We start from the raw sequence: 16,307 nt of genomic DNA, 5'->3' as shown, positions 1-16,307 counted from the left end.
AGGCAAGCCACACAGCGTCTCCAACCGTAACGCTCACCTGGTATCTACGGGGATGTCAATCAGCCTGTTCTGACCTCTTACGACCTCGAAACCTTCCTGGAGTCTACTCGACTGGAGACTGAGCCTGAAACACAGGATTGGTAAAGTTTAACTCCCTATTGTCTCTGTGTGCTTAACCCCCTTATTCCCCGGGGTCCAACCCTTTCCTTTGATACACAGCTCACCTTGTTTTCTTGGAAAGTGTGTTGTCCGTCCTGCTTTCAGCGCAGGGGCGTGTTGATTAATGGGGGCTCACTGCTGCCTAGTTACTTCACTGGCAATAGTCCGACAGGTAAGTATAATGAGTCTTTTGAACAGTTCTCTAACTTCGTTCCTTTCATTCCTTAGATGATGGCCGGCGTCCGTGCTGCTGAGATGAGTAGCGCTGAAGGTGAGTGAGAGCACGATGTGCGATGCAACCCTTTCGTATTTGTATTGAAATGAGTTCTTTTTCTGTGTCTTTTAGGTGCTGCGACGTTTTCAGCATGGATGCCGGTAATGAAGAAGAAATGCGATGAGTAAGCACGGTATGCAGCGCCTCTAGATGTTTCCACGCTAACCTGGACTGTCTTTTCCCTCTTGCAGATGGATGAGAAGGTCCGGAGACAGAGGTCCCCCAGAGCGGCTGGGATTCAGATAAGCGCTTGAAGCTCGTACAGTCTTTAAAAATAAGCAAAGATTTGCTGAATCCTTACTTATGCCTTTTTTCTGTTCTTTTCCCTTTTCCTTAGGAAGCGGTGTGCCTGTTAGGGAGAATTCTCTGTTTAGGCTGAATTTCATAACCTAGTGAGTCCCCCAGCAGCTTTGCTGGATTTCTGGAGTTTGTTTTTTTCATCCTGCCAAGAGTGAGACTCTTTTTCCTCCCACTCTTGGACATGAATGTGGTTGATTTCTTTGAATGTCAATGTGTTCTATGGGTATGGGGTCTTTTACTCCATAGGGTCCCATGTGTTTTGCTATGTGTGTTACACCGCACCCGCCGTGCCGTAACACTGGGGTGTCCTAGAGGATCTCCACCATAGACTCCATAACCTGGGACTGCCTACTGTCTCCCAGGGCATGTAAAGTCACCATTGGCTTTACTAGACCTAAATTTACTAACAGAACTAGTACAAACCATTGTATTGTGGACGTACTGGTAGGGGTAATTCAATTACCCCTGGGTCTGTTGTTCGAGGGGGCACTGTCCCATCCCCCTCATCGAGTTTTGGCTGGTGGCAGTGGATACTACTTTTTATATTCGACAGCGAACATATTCCTATGGGATTCTTCCCATTGTTGGAGGCTAATACTTTTTCACATTACTCTCTAACATACCGCTGGTTTATTTGTCTTAAATAAATCCACCGGTTGGTATTTTCTGCCAGAACTCGGTTTTTTAAAATGGCGTATGTGTTCGCCTCTGTAACTCCGATCCAAAGGTTGAGCCCTTTGTTCCACGTTTGGCGGGCTTCTGCACAGAAGCCCTTCAGAGTGGTGCCATTCTGTCTGGGTACCACACGGGTGTGGGAGGGAGTTTAGGCACCCTGGACTGAGTTGCCTTGCCAACTCAGGTCGCACTCTTGTCTGATTGGCCCGAGTGGTGAGCCGCCCCGCTCACCACTTAGCATGTTTGATTGACAGCTAGGCTGAATGAATGGGGGTTTTCTGCATAAAAGCAGGGCTTTTGGGACTGGAACTTCAGAAGTCACCACAGGACCTAAGAATCCGACGAGGGTAAAGCTGAGCCAACCTGCAACGATGACACCTCCGGTGGAGCCCTGCTGAACCGACTCACCACTTCCCAACGGCAGAGGAGATCTCCCGGCTGGAGAGTCTTCTTCCCCTGACTGGTGGGAACAACCAGTCCCTTGCTTTTTCTTCGCTTCCAGGACGTCTAGTGGTCAAATTGCCCATGCTGAGCACCCCGGCAACCGGATAGCCACTAACCACGGTACCGCAACCAAAAGGTGGTGCCTTGTGACTGAGCACTCCACGGCTTGTCTCTTCCCTGGTGGTGCAATGATCTTCAACTTTCCTCGACGACGAGATCATCTCATCTTCTGGCAAACCCCCGACTTGCATCCACCACCAGGAACAACTGCCCCCGCCGGAGCTGGCTCTTCACTTTCAAGGTACTGTGTCCGCCTGGCTTCCCTTGAAACGGTTAGCGTGAGGTGTCTTAAATCCTTACCTTTCCCTTGGGTCGCCTCCAGACCTTGCTAAACGTTTGTTCTAAACTGGTCCAACCTTTCTGTGACATTTTAATACAAAGATTCAAGTGCATTTCCACTGTGATACTTTTGGGACATAAAGCCTTGCCTCTCTCCGAGTGGGCCTGGCATCTGAACTTTGTGATTTACAGTAGACCCTGCCTTGCTTGCCTTGCATTTGTTTTGTAAAAGTGTTGGTACTGAGTTGGTTTCATACCCTGCCTTTTTCTCTCCCTTTCTAAACAAATACTAGAGTGCCATCTAGGTTAAAGCATTCACCTCTGTCTGCAAATAAGTGGTGCCGTTGAAACTAGACTTGTCGAAATATTGTTATGGGATTGATATATACTTATAGTAACTGTGATTGAAGTTTGTTTGCCATATTAGTGCCAGTGTGTTTTCCATAGATGCGTTTTTAAATAAATAATTATATATCTTTACACCCAAGCTCTGATCAGGGTCTGCTTGTTCTACTGTGTAAATTGCCCTATCCTGTATACTCCAAATACGGCCTAACTCTTCTTGAGGGAAGTCTGACTGCTCAGCCACAGCTACCAAGTGAATCTGTGTGGTACAGACTGCTACCAAGTGGGTTTACTGCCAAACACCTGTAGTCCTAAATCTTTTGCAGTGGTCCCAGAGGGAACTGCACAGGTTTCTGCCTAACAGTGCCGGGATAGGAATGACACCGCCGAAGATTCCCGCAGAACAGAAGGAGCGATGATTGATGGGCATAAGCACTGCAAGGTAAGGCTGTTCCTAACAGTGTCCTTGTTCTTGCAGGAGCTGAGCGCAGAAGAAAGATGCAGGCCTACTGGAGACCGATCAAACACGGTGAGTGTCACACTGCAGGTGCAGAAAACGCAAAACATGTTTCTCAGCCTGGGCATGGCTTAAATAGTCTCTGGGTATCCCAGGTGTCTCTGGGCTGAACCCAAAAGACTAGACTGCACATGCAGTTCTGGGAACAGAAATATGTGGGGGCATCCATCTTGTCCCCATCAATGCACTACACGTCCAATCCCCAATGTTATCCTATGGGAGTGAGTGAGTCTGGTGCCACAAGCGCCAAGTCTGACTCCAAGTGGGTCTTTGGAAGGATGGAGAGGCCCTTGAGGGCCATGTAGGTGATCGTGGCCTGGCTCCAGCCTGAAATCTTGGAGGGCTGGGGACATGAGGGGCAGGAATCATGACACCAACTTTGTATGTAGGGGCTTCCTGGCGGTGTTGGTCTGCAAACATCTTCTGTCTTTTCTTTGTAAGAACACGATTCTCGGAGAATTCTTTGAGTGCCTTACTGATTCTGGCATACAAGGTCTTTACAGCAGGCATTTCTAATTCTTCTGAGACGTCAAAGACGGAGGTCTGTGGATGTTGACCATACAGGATGTAAAACAGGGTTTTACCTGTCACTGTGTGCTGGGAATTATTATATGTGTATTCCGCAATCCATAACATCTCCTTCCAAGTCCCTTCAGATTGGTGCAGCAGGCATCTTAGGTACTACTCGAGTGTTTAATTTGTCCATTCGGTCTGACCATCTGTTTGAGGGTGATGGATGGTGGACAGTCTTACATCTATTTGCAACAAGGCACAACACTTTTTCCAGAATTTGGAAATAAACTGACTTCCTCGATCAGACACCAGAACTGATGGTAGCCCATGTAGCCAAACAAGTTGTTCCAAGAAAACCTTTGCCAAAGTGGATGCCGCTGGCAGACCTTTCAGGGCGATGAAGTGCGCCATCTTTGAGAATGCATCCACAACTACCAGAATGGTGTTGTTGCCATTGCAGGGGGGTAGTTCGGTGATGAAACTAGATTCAACGTATGCCAAGGACCAGGGGGTACCGTTAGTGGACGAAGTAACCCCGCGGGTTTCTGTTTCTTGCTTTTGTTTTGTGCGCAAATTCCGCACGCTAACACATATTGGGTAACATCTTTTCGCCAAGTTGGCCACCAGTAGTTTTGTTTAACCTTAGTCAATGTTTTGGTTAACCCTGGATGCCCTTCCAACAATGAGTCATGCTAATTTGAAATGATTTGTTCCTGGTGTGATTTCAGTGGTAGACGTTGTATGTAGAAAGCTCGCCCATCCGTGACTGTATGCTTGCCATCATTCGAGACCCATAGTTGCAGATCCTTAGCGCTCAGCTGATTTCGTATTTCAGTCCTCAACTCATCTGATGGTGATGGATGTGGTTGTAACACCCAAAACCTTGTCGTTGGGTATAATGGCAATTTGTTTGGGTGCGATATATGCGTCGTCCCCTTCCCCAGACGCGATAGCGCATCTGCTTTACCATTGTGCACGAAAACAGGAAAGAGGACGATTTTCAGAAGCTCTCAAGTCTCAATTGAAAGACTTTAAAGGCATGTTTATATCTAATCAATTAATTTGAATTGAATTTTCTGTTATAAATCCCTCCTGATGAGCCAATAGATTTGGTGAAAGGGCACTACTATTTAAGAACAATTTTTGGAGGATCATTTTTGGAATAAAAAAGCCTCATGATACAACAAACATGATTTTTGGAACATCATTTAACCTATAGTTAGCGTTAACTTCAGGTGCGCTAGAAGCTGACTTGAAAATTCTGTTCTTCATAAATTGTGACACACTCGGCAGTCTGAGTGTTACTAGTCACCACCAAGCAGCACCCAAATTACCTTTACCAAAATAAAAACACTGTCAACCGAAGACCAATTCGCTATCAATAGTATTTGACACTGCAAATGCACGCCTGGCCTGAAGGTGATGACATAATCATATTCTGCAAAGAACAGTGCCCATTGTAACTGGCGTGATGACTGAGCTTTAGCAGGCCGTAGGTACTGCAAGTTGCGATAGTCAGTGATTACCGCGATGGTATGCCTGGCCCCTAAGAGGTAGTGCCTCCATTCCTTGAAGGCTGCCTTGATGACGAGGAGTTCTTTATCTGTGATGGCGTAGTTCCTCTCGCGGGGGACAGTTTTTTTTTACCAGAATGCAACAGGGTGCAAGTGTCCGGTTTCAGAATTTCTCTGTGATAGAACAGCTCCAATGGCAATATTGGAGGCATAAGTCTCAACGATAAACGGGAGATCCGGTTTTGGGTGCTGTAAGATTGGTGCAGAGGTAAAGAGGTGTTTCAAGTCTTGAAAGGCTTCTTCAGCTTCACTGAACCAAACAAACCATTGTTTTTTTCACAGTGAGGTCATAATGGGATGCATGGGTGTTGCTAGTTCTGGAAAAGACCCGGGCTACGCTGATGTCGGAACTGTCAGGACTGGGGGCTAGCTAGTCTTTTGGTTGTAGCTCCCGAGATTCTATCAGGGGCTACAACCAAAAGACCAGGTGCTATAGCCCCCCCCCCTAGCAACACCTCTGATGGGATGCACTATTTGTGAAAAACCAGGGATGAAGCGACAGTAAAAATTTGCAAAGGCTAAGAAGCTCTGGACCCCTTTGACTGATGTTGTTGAGGGTCATTTGAGTATTGTATCATCCTTGCGATTGTCCATCCGAATACCTTGGGGAGAAAGGACACACCCCAGAAACTCTACTTCACTAACATGGAAGGAGCACTTTTCCAGCTTGGCATATAACTAATGCCTACGTAGTCTCTCTAGTACCACCTGGACATGCTTAATGTGTTCCTGTTCTGTGGTGGAGTAGACCAGGATATCATCGATGTAAACAATGGCGTAAATGTCCAACAGATCTCTCAGAACATTGTTCATTAAACTTTGAAATGCAACCGGGGCATTGCAAAGACAGAAAGGCATCACCTGATACTCGTAGAAGCCGTACTTTGTTCTGAATGCCGTTTTCCATTCGTCTCCGCTCTTAACTCGTACCAGGTGGTAGGCCCCCCTAAGGTCCAGCTTGGTGTAAATTTGGGCATCTTTTACTTGGTCTAGTAGTTCTGTTATCAGAGGTAAGGGGTACCTGTTTACTGTTTTCTGGTTCAAGGACCTTTAATCAATACAGGCTCTAAGGTCCCCCTCCTTCTTTGGAATGAAGAAGAGGGGCGAGGCTGCTGGGGACTTAGATGGTCGAATGAACCCGTTGGCCAAATATCAGTCGATGTACTTTTGCAGGTGCTGGTTTTCCTGTTCAGTTAACATGTAGATACGGCTAGAAGGGACTTGAGCATTTGGGATGAGATTGATTTGACAGTCATATGCTCTGTGCGGAGGTTGGTTTTTGCCATCACCTTCTGGAAGACGTCTTCATAAGTTAGATAAACAGGAGGGAATACCCCCATTAGCCCTAATGTTAAACCACTGTTTTGAATTACTTGAATGGGTTCCATTGGGCAGGATGGATCTTCCATATAGCAGTAACAGACACTATCTTCAGAGAAGGACAGTTCTCTAGTGCGCCAATTGATGCGTGGATTGTGAGCATCCAACCAAGGCATAACCAGGATCAGTTGAAACTGTGGCGCACTTATCAAGTCGAAGGTGATGCCTTACCTATGGCCATCTTGGCAAAGGAGTGTCACAATGTTGGTGGTGAAGGTTACTGGTCCGGAAGACAATTGAGTGCCATCAACGGTTGTGACGTTCTCCGTAGCAGCTTTTGTTCAAATGGGTAGGCCAATCCGCACTGCCAGGGTTTGGTCCATGTAATTACCCACGGCTCCACTGTCTATGAAGGCCTCTAGAGTGTGTATTTTAGACGTCTGTTGCTGGTTAATTAGAACTACTGGCATGGCGAAGTGTGAGGTCTGTGTTTTCTCCTCCTTGCTTGACAAACGGACCCCTACGTTTGCCGGGCATTGGAGTGTTCTGAGTCAAGATTGGATTGTTCCCTCTCTAAGGCACCACAGCTTTTTGAGGTGGCTTTACTGGGCATTAACGCAGGAAATGACCCACCTTTCCACAGTACAAACAGAGCTGTTGCTGCCTCCTCTTTTCTCTCTCTATTCTGGTAAGAGGACCTCTAATCCCTCCAAGCTGCATAGGCTCCGAATGGTTCTCAGGCTGATGGGGCGGATTGTCCCTGGGTCGTATGTAGGTTGTTCTCCCCTCCGCCCGTGCCAGATTGGCTCTCCGGTCTTGTAGCCTATGATCTAATTGTACCGCAATGTCTATATATTCGGCACAACCGTTGGGCGGATTCACCACCTGGGCAAGTACATCTTTCAGTTCACCCCGCAAACCCTGATAAAACAGAGTAGTCCTCTTTTCCTCTGGCCAGTTGGCCTCGGTGACCACTCTGTTGAAGGAGGCTATATAGGTAAGCAAGTCCTGACTGCCTTGTCGGAGTGACAACAGCTCGTTGTCCAGAGTTTGTCCTTGGGTATGGCGAGCAAACAGTTTCTCTAGTTCTCTCTGAAATCCTGCAAAATCCTGCAGCACTGGGTCATCCCGATTCACTAAGGGAACTGACCGGTCAGCCGCACTTCCCCCCAAGTACGATAAAACAAAGGCTACTTTTGTCATGATGCCTACCCCCGGGGCACCAGACCAGGTCCAGCAAACCCGGAAGCAGGCATCAAGTTATTTTGAGCAAGCCCAAAAACCCCTGCTAGGGGCTATTTGGGTGCGGTCCTGGTGCCTGTGGCACCAGGCTCATATGGAGAGTCAGTCCTGGCGCCTATGGCGCCAGGCTCATAGGGTAGAACTTACCCGATGCAGACCATGCTGCAAGCTTACCTGATGCAGACCATGCTGCAGAGCTCCAAGCCAAATGAGGTTTGGAAGAAACTATTTTACCTTGGGACTATTTTTTACTCGGGTGGGGCTGGGGAGGAATACTTACAATGGTCCAAGAGTTGCATCAGGCATCTCTTCCAAGTTCTTCTTCGGATTCTTTGTCCAGTGGTCGACTCTGCCTAACAAGCCAAAAAGCTTCACCTTTTATGCAGGTTTTTCCCAATCATTCCAGCCTAGCTGTCAATCATACAGCAGGGTGGTTGTCCTTGCTGGACAGCCAGCCAGCCAATCTCCTTTGGGGACATTCTTGTAACCAAGGGGTTTAATCACAGAGAGTTTCAAGCACCTCCCTCACTTCCTACCCCTGCCAGACATACTGGAGCCAGAGGCGGCTTCACTTGTGAATCCTGCCAAAGACTAAACCTGGTTTGGCACTCAGAGTAAATCTCATGAAGGATCTTACCAAAAAAGAAATGGGGAAAAATGAATACCAGGGCCATTTTGACAAAATGGCCACCCATGGATGCATTACTGCACCAGCGAACGCAGCCCGTGGTAAAAACTCCCAATGGTAGTTAAAATTAAACCACTGCCACCAGCCATTAATTGTAGAAAGGGTAACATTTAAATGTTACATGACAAACTTGAAAAGGGGATACTTAGTAACCTCTCCATCACCCTATAGTGAGATAGTGTGTGCTGGGTCTATAAAGTTACAATGTAAGTAAAGACAATTTCACTTCACTGCTCTTTGAAACAGTAGTTTATCCAAGAGAAGGTATTTAAACCTTTGGGAAATCTGAAAGACTTCCCTGTGTCAATGCACTGAAGGTCCATGTGTGGACTATGTGTCACAATGTAAAACGATGATGCCTATGGAGTTTGTCAGACTCGATAATCAAAAGAAACACAGAGTTTAAATCACAGAAAAATACATGAGAGAGTGGGAAAAAGGTCTCACTCTCTCCAGGTTAAAAATTAAAAAGTCCTAGAGTCCAGAAAAAGTGTTGGGGGTCTCTAACGTGAAGAGGAATTTGCACATGTCTGAGAATTCTCCCTAACACTCTTCCCCTCAGACTAAGGGACAGGAGGATTTAATTCACCCTTGAATCAATCTCCTCACTCCAGTCGGTCATATTTTCTGGAGAGGCCATCAGCATTTTGGTGATTACATCGTGACCTGTGTTCTAAGGTAAAATCAAACCCCTGCAGGATGATAGACCATCTTAATAATTTAGCATTAACCATCTCAAGGGTTGGTGGTCTGTTTGAATAACAAAAGTAGATCCATGCAAGTATTGTCTAAACTTCTTCAAAGACCACACAATGGCACAACATTCACGTTCTATGGTTGCCCACTTTGTTTCAGGGTCCTTCGGTTTCCTACTGATGTAGCAGATAGGGTGTTCCCTGCCTTTCTGAACGAGCTGACTCAGAACGGCACCAATACCTGTATTCGAAGTATCAGTATGTACAATAAAGGATTGGTGGTAGTCAGGAGTTCTTAAGACTGGAGCTTGACAAAGGCTTTTTAAGTCCTTCAAATGCCTTTGTGCACTCATCATTCCACCTGACCTTCTTGGGGATTTTGGGTGAGGAGATCACATTCAAGGGAGAAGCTATGGCCCAATAGTTCTCAATGAAGTTCCTATGGTAACCTGTGAGACCTAAAAACACTCTCAATTGAGTTAGAGTAGTAGGGGTGGTGCCCACTCTTGTACAGATTGTACTTTGCTAGGCAATGGCCTTATTTCACCTCCTCCTACCTCATGTCCAAGGTAGACCACTTTACTATGACCAATTTGACATTTACTTGATTTATGGTCCGATGGGCCTGCTCAAGAGCCTGCAAAACATATCCTAAGTGGTCAAGATGTTCTTTCCAAGTAGGGCTGAACACTGCAATGTCATCCAAGTGTGCCATGAAGAAGTCATCCATCCCATTCAGAACATGATTCACCATCCTTTGGAATGTAGCAGGTGCATTATTTAATCCAAAAGGCATAGCCTTAAACAGGTAGAAGCCTCCTGGGGTTGAAAATGCAGTTTTCTCCTTGGCATGGTCTGTCAGAGCTATTTGCCAATAGCCTGAGGTTAGGTCAAATGTACTGAGGAACTTGGTTGAACCAAATTTATCAACCAGCTCATCTGTCCTAAGTAAAGGATGGGCATCAGTCGTGGTAACAGCATTCAGAGCTCTACAGTCCATACAGAATCTCAACTCCTTGGATCCTGCCCTTGGCACTAGTACAACTGGACTAGCCCATGGACTTGTAGATGGCTCTATTAACCCGAGATCAAGCATCTTCTTGCCCTCTTCCTTTATATGGGTTCTTACATGGTCTGACATTCTCTAACCCCTGCTCGTAGACAGTCACCAGTGAGTATATCATGCTGGTGCCAAGGGGTCACGTCTGATGTTAGTGAAAACAGGGAGGCAAACTGATTTAACAGAACATTGCACTCCTCCTGTTGTTGCAGAGTAAGATCAGAAGAGAGATGCACTCCTTCTATATTTCCATCTAAAGGTTTTCCCCTGAATAGGACAGGTACAGGCTGACTCTCCCCCACCTCTTGATCCGAGGCTAGAAGCAAAGCTCACAGTTCTGGTCTAAAGACATAGGCATTTAGGTGGTTGGTGTGAATGACCTGGGGGCCTCCTTGGGATTGCCTAGGTCCATCAAATAATTGACCTCTCCAAGTTTGCCCACAACCTTTACAGGTCCAATCCATTTGTCCTGTAAGGCCCTTTGCCTTGTACGTACCATAACTAGAACTAGCTGGTCTTGTGTAAACTCAACCAATTTGGCCTTCTGGTCATGCCAATGTTTAAACAGAGCCTGACCTGCTTTCAGGTTATCTGAAGCTGCTGTCATCATGTGTGTCATTCTCCTTCAGAGATCTAACACATAGCCAGTGACTTTCACTGGCTTCTGGGAAGGAGCACTCTCCAACCCTTACTTGATTAGGGCCAATGGACCTCTAACCGATGACCATAGAGAAGCTCAAAGAGGCTGATGCCAACCCCTTCTTGAGGGACTTCTCTAAGAGAAGGCATGTCAGTAGAAGGTCCCACTTTCTTCTAAGAAGTTCTTATAAAGCATGTATCATGCTATTCATAGTTCTAATAAACCTCTCCACCAATCCATTGGTTTGGGGATGGTAGGCTGTTGAGAACATGTAGGTCACTCCACAGTTCTTCCACATAGCGTGCATGTAGTGTGACATAAAATTGGTCCCACTGTCTGAGATAACCTTCTTAGGAAAATCTACCCTGGTAAAAATACCAAAGAGGGCCTTACCAACAGCCTGTTCAGTAACAGTCCTCATAGGTATGGCTTCAGGATACCTTGTAGAATGGTCAACTACAACCAATATAAATCAGTTGCCTGAAGATGTGGGAGGGTCTAAGGGACCGACAACATCAATCCCTACTCTCTCAAAAGGTACATCTACTACTGGAAGCAGCACCACTCTTTTTGGGTGGGTTCTTGGCTCCACTCTTGCCAGAAGTCTTAGGCCAGTAGAAATAGAGAGGCATCCTTTCCTTGGTCTTCTTAAAACATAAGTGACCAGCTAAAGGAATCTCATGGGCTAACTGTCGAAACTGAGGTCTTACCTTCTGAGGCACTACACGTTCTCTGTAGTCCCCTGGGGTAGACTATATGAGCTCACTGTAAAGGAAGACATCCTCCCAGTACAGCCTGTGCTTCCCTGGCTCTTGCCCTTCCAGCTGGGAAGCTGCTTGTTAGTGAAGTCCTTTAAGAGTAGGACACTCTCTTTGACCTCTTCTGAAGTCTGCCCTACAGGGCCACCTTCAGCAAGCAAAGTCTGCAGCACAGGATGGTCTGTAGGATCCAGATCTCCAACAGGGGGAAGGTCTTCTTCCAGTTCTGTTTTACCAGTAACTGGTTCACCATCCTCTGGTTGGTCCTCCCACTCAGCCTCAGATGGTGGAGGGGTCACATGTGTGACCTTGGACTGTCCTCTTGGGGTTGTCCTTGTTTTGTGCACAGGGGTGATACCTTTCTTTCTTCCTGAGACCTTGGGTTTCCCCTTTGTCTCTTTCTTCCTGGAATCAGAAGGTTGTCCTTCCTGTGGACTGAGAATTATAGGTACCTCAGTAACTTCCCATTAAGAGTCATTCAATATTTGCTCTCTGTCCAATCTAGTCTGGCCCTGCTTCCTTTTACTGGGAGGCCTGGGGGTGCTTGATACGACTAAAAGAGCTTTTAAGTCATTCCCCAACAGGACTCTCCCAGGCACTTCATTTTGTACACTGACAGGTATTCTTACAGTCATATTGTTGTACTGGATGAGAGCTGGTAGTATTGGAACCATCTGGACAGGGCCTCCAGCAAGCTTAGTGGGACCTTTAGGTGCCTTAATAACATCCTCAGGTTTGAAAAAGGTTTCATCCACCACTGTATTTCTGGCCACAGTGTCTCTAATGGCAGTGGTCTCCTGACCATTCACAAGTACACTGTCCTTGTAAAATTTTTGGTATTATCTGGAATAGAGTTATACACATCTACAGTCTGCTGTTCCCACACAATGGGGTCTGCAGCCGATAGATGAAAGTTTTCTCTTGCCATATGAACTTTTCCCTCTGGGATGAAGGCTAAGCAGGCAGTGTGGACCCCAGAAGGTTTACCCCTGAGTCTGGGATCCCCTTTCACATGATCAGTTAACCCAAAAGCATAACATTTTCCAAATGTTTTGACAAATAGGGGCATCTGCTGACATCCCTCTGGCTTAGCACCAGAGGTTTCACTAGACTGACCTGGTTTCCCAAATGGCTTACCCTTCTTATGTTTGTGGCCCTCTTTTGGGTGGCAGGCTTTAGAATTCTCTTTGTCCTCTTTCTTGTGCTCCTTCCCCTCATCCTTTTTGTGAGTGGTCCCAGAATCCTTGAGAGGGGCCCTGTTGGCAACCCACAGGAGAACAGCTCTTGCTAGCTTCTTGGGATCAATCTCTTTTGAGTCAGCCAAATGCTGTCTCAGCTCAGGAGAGCAGGCATCAAAAATATGTTCCTACAAAAATAGATTTCTCATTCCTTCAGAGGAGTTCACTGTGTAACCCTTAATCCAACCATCTAAGTTTTTCAAACATTAGCACACCCAGGTAGCCCAAGGGGTGCCATCAGTCTTTTTGAGGGTCCTAAACCTCTTAAAGTACTGGGAAGGAGTTTTCCCAAATCTAGCTATCAAAGCTAACTTCACATTCTTATACTCCAATATTTCAATTTCCCCCACCTCCATTACAGCATCAGTTGCAACCTGGGGCAGCCTATACAAAAGTAAAGCAATCAACTGCTTCCCTGTGAGACCCTAAATCCCATGATTGTATTCAAAAGCACCCAACCAATCCAAAATATCAAGTTTCACATTATACATCGTACTCACTGCTTCTTTGGGCAGGGGAGGCCTCTTTGGACTGGAAGACCTTGAAGACTCTGGGAGGGAAACATTTGCAAAAGACAATCTTTTCATTTCAAGAGCATGTTGCATTTCCAATTCCCTGAGTTTGATGCCCTGATGTTTGGCTTCAGCTTGGGCTTGTAACCTTTTAAATTCCAATTCCAGTCTCATTTTCTCAAGAGACACATATTCCAGACTCAATGATGAACCTTGTGGGGTACCAGTGGCTAAAGGTTGAGGCAAAAGGGCAGGCTGGGGGATAGAGGGTTGCTATACTGGGATTCCTCTCCCTCCTCTGGCTCTTCTAAGACATTACAGTTAGACTCTGAATGATCATTATCAATGTCCATATTTCATGGTTTAGTAGTTGGGACAGGCCTACTCAGGGCCTCTCTAGTCAAGGTGAATTTGGAGCTACAGCACAGTAGCAGGGCTTCACCAGGCAAACCAACGGTCCAGGAGTTGCAGCAGGCATCTCTTCCAAGTTCTTCTTTGGATTCCTTCGTCCAGTAGTCGGCTCTGCCTACCAAGACAAAAAGCCTTGCCTTCTATGCAGGTTTCACCCATTCATTCCAGCCTAGCTGTCAATCACACTGCAGGGTGGCTGTCCTTGCCAGACAGCCAGTCGCCCAATCACCGTTGGGTGCATTACTGTAACCAAGAGTATTAAGCATAGGGTGTTTTGGGCACCTCCCCCACTTCCTTCCCCTGCCAGAAATACTCGAGCCAGCGGCGGGCTTCACTTGTGAATTCCGCCAAAGACAAAATGAACAAAGGGACCAAACCTGGTTTGGCATGCAGAGTAAATCTCACGAAGGACCTTTTCAACAAGAAATGGTGAAAAAAGAAGACCAGGTCATTTTGACAAAATGGGCATCCATGGGTACTTTACTGCTGCTGCGAACGCAGCCCGTGGTAAAAACTCCCAATGGTAGTTAAAAGTAAACCACTGCCAACAGCCATTAATTGTAGAAAGGGTAACATAAAAATGTTACATGAGAAATTAGACAAAGGGGATACTAAGTAACCCCTCCAGCACCCTATTGTCAGTTAGTGTGTGCTGGGTCTAGAAAGTCACAATGTAAGAAAAGTCAGTTTCACTTCACTGCTCTTGGAAACAGTAGTTTATCCAAGAGAAGGTACTTAAACCTTTGGTAAATCTAAAAGACTTCCCTGTGGCACAGCACTGAAGTTGTTATGTGTCACATTGTGAAAAGATGATGTCTATGGAGTTTGTCAGACTCCATAACCAAAATAAACACAGAGTTTCAATCACAGAAAAATATATAAGAGAGTGGGAAAAAGGTCTCACTCCCTCCAGGTTAAAAATGAAAACGTCCTAGAGTCCAGCACAAGTGCTGGGGGTCTCTAAGGTAGAGAGGAATTAGAACATTTCCGAGAATTCTCCCTAACACTCACCCTACTAGGACTTGCTCTAATCCATATCCAAAGCAAGTAGTGCAACAACATCTCACACACTTTCAAATTTGCAGCCCCATAGGGCACAGTTATCACAGCACCACTGCCCCCATAGCAACAATGCTGGTGCTCCCATGTCCCCACTCCTATGCAGTGCTGTACAACTGGACACACACAGTAACTCTTCCTGCCAACAAATACTCCTACAAGCTAAATTAACGTGTTCTCCTAGTGCTATTACTGTGCATTAATACACATACCCACTAACTTCCTTCTGTTGCAATTGCAGTGAAGAACCGCCTCCTAAAATCCAGTGATGTCTCTGCTGGAAGATCAAACCCAGAAGAAACCTACTCTTCACATCCAACAAAGTAAGTACAGTACTGTAGTAGTGTTTTATCTATTGCTCAAACAGTGCAGTGTTGTTGCATTGCTTCACTCATACTCATGGCACCTTACCAGGTCCAGTCTTTGTATTTTTTTATCAGAATACCAGTATGGTAACACCCACTAGTTTTGTGAAAACATTGTAATGTCCCTACTTCTTCAAACACAGTACACTGTCAGACACACTGAGGCAAACCTTTCATACAGGAACACACACACATACCAGTACAACCTTCCCAAACAAAAGTAACAGCCCTTTCCACAATCACACACCCCTCTATGTATACCTGCCCTCATATTCAGACCCTCATGCACCAATACAACTTCCAAAACCACACTTTTTTCTCCAACAGACAAAAGACAATGCCTACCAAAAAGTAACTCTGTAGAAAACAACACAGAAATAGAGCAGATAAAACTCAAAGCACACAAAATAGCCATCCACAAACAGTAAATGTATTAAGAAGAATGCAACTACCAGTAGTGCTGACACTGCATCTACCAATGTTAACGTAGCCAAAGGTAAGCATTCCTAAAAATTATTTTCCACCATAGAGTCCTGCAGAAACTTATAAAAACAGGGGAGAAATCATGCTCTACTCTTTAAACTTACCACAGAAATCTGATCCTGGGAGCTGTCATAGACAGTCTAATGCACCTCAAAAGGACATAGTTTATATTAATCTTAAACAGAATGAAACCACTAACAAAATTAATTAGTAAACTATAGAAAGTACTTTGCAACATACGCAATATCAACATAAATACCTTTGCAAAATTCTGTGCAGGTGAGTGGATTCAGACAACCAGCACAGAGCCAAATTTCAATGAAGAGGCGAGGCATACAAACAAGAGCAAACAAACCCAATTGCCATACATAGCAGTGGCTGAGGGTATGAAAAGGTATACAGGACCATTATGGCAGAAGAAACGCTGATTGAAAGAATATCCCCAACAATCTTACAATCAACTCTCCATTCCACCAAACCAATCAGTTCCGCTCTCAAAGTGTGACGTATGAAAACAATCCTTCAAATCTTTATGGCAATTCCACAATCAGTATGTGAAAGCCAAAGACAAATAAAAAATTTAAATATTACAATCCATGGACTCCTGTCGTGTCCAGTGTGCAAATACACAGGACTGTGAGGTCATTCATTAGCCTGCATTTCTGCGCCTGCTTGCAAAAGCACTTTCCACCACAT

Source organism: Ambystoma mexicanum, chromosome 1q (genome assembly GCF_040938575.1).
Source record: "Ambystoma mexicanum isolate Mex_15411 chromosome 1q, UKY_AmexF1_1, whole genome shotgun sequence".
Lineage (NCBI taxonomy): Eukaryota > Metazoa > Chordata > Amphibia > Caudata > Ambystomatidae > Ambystoma > Ambystoma mexicanum.
This window is presented reverse-complemented; position numbering follows the sequence as displayed.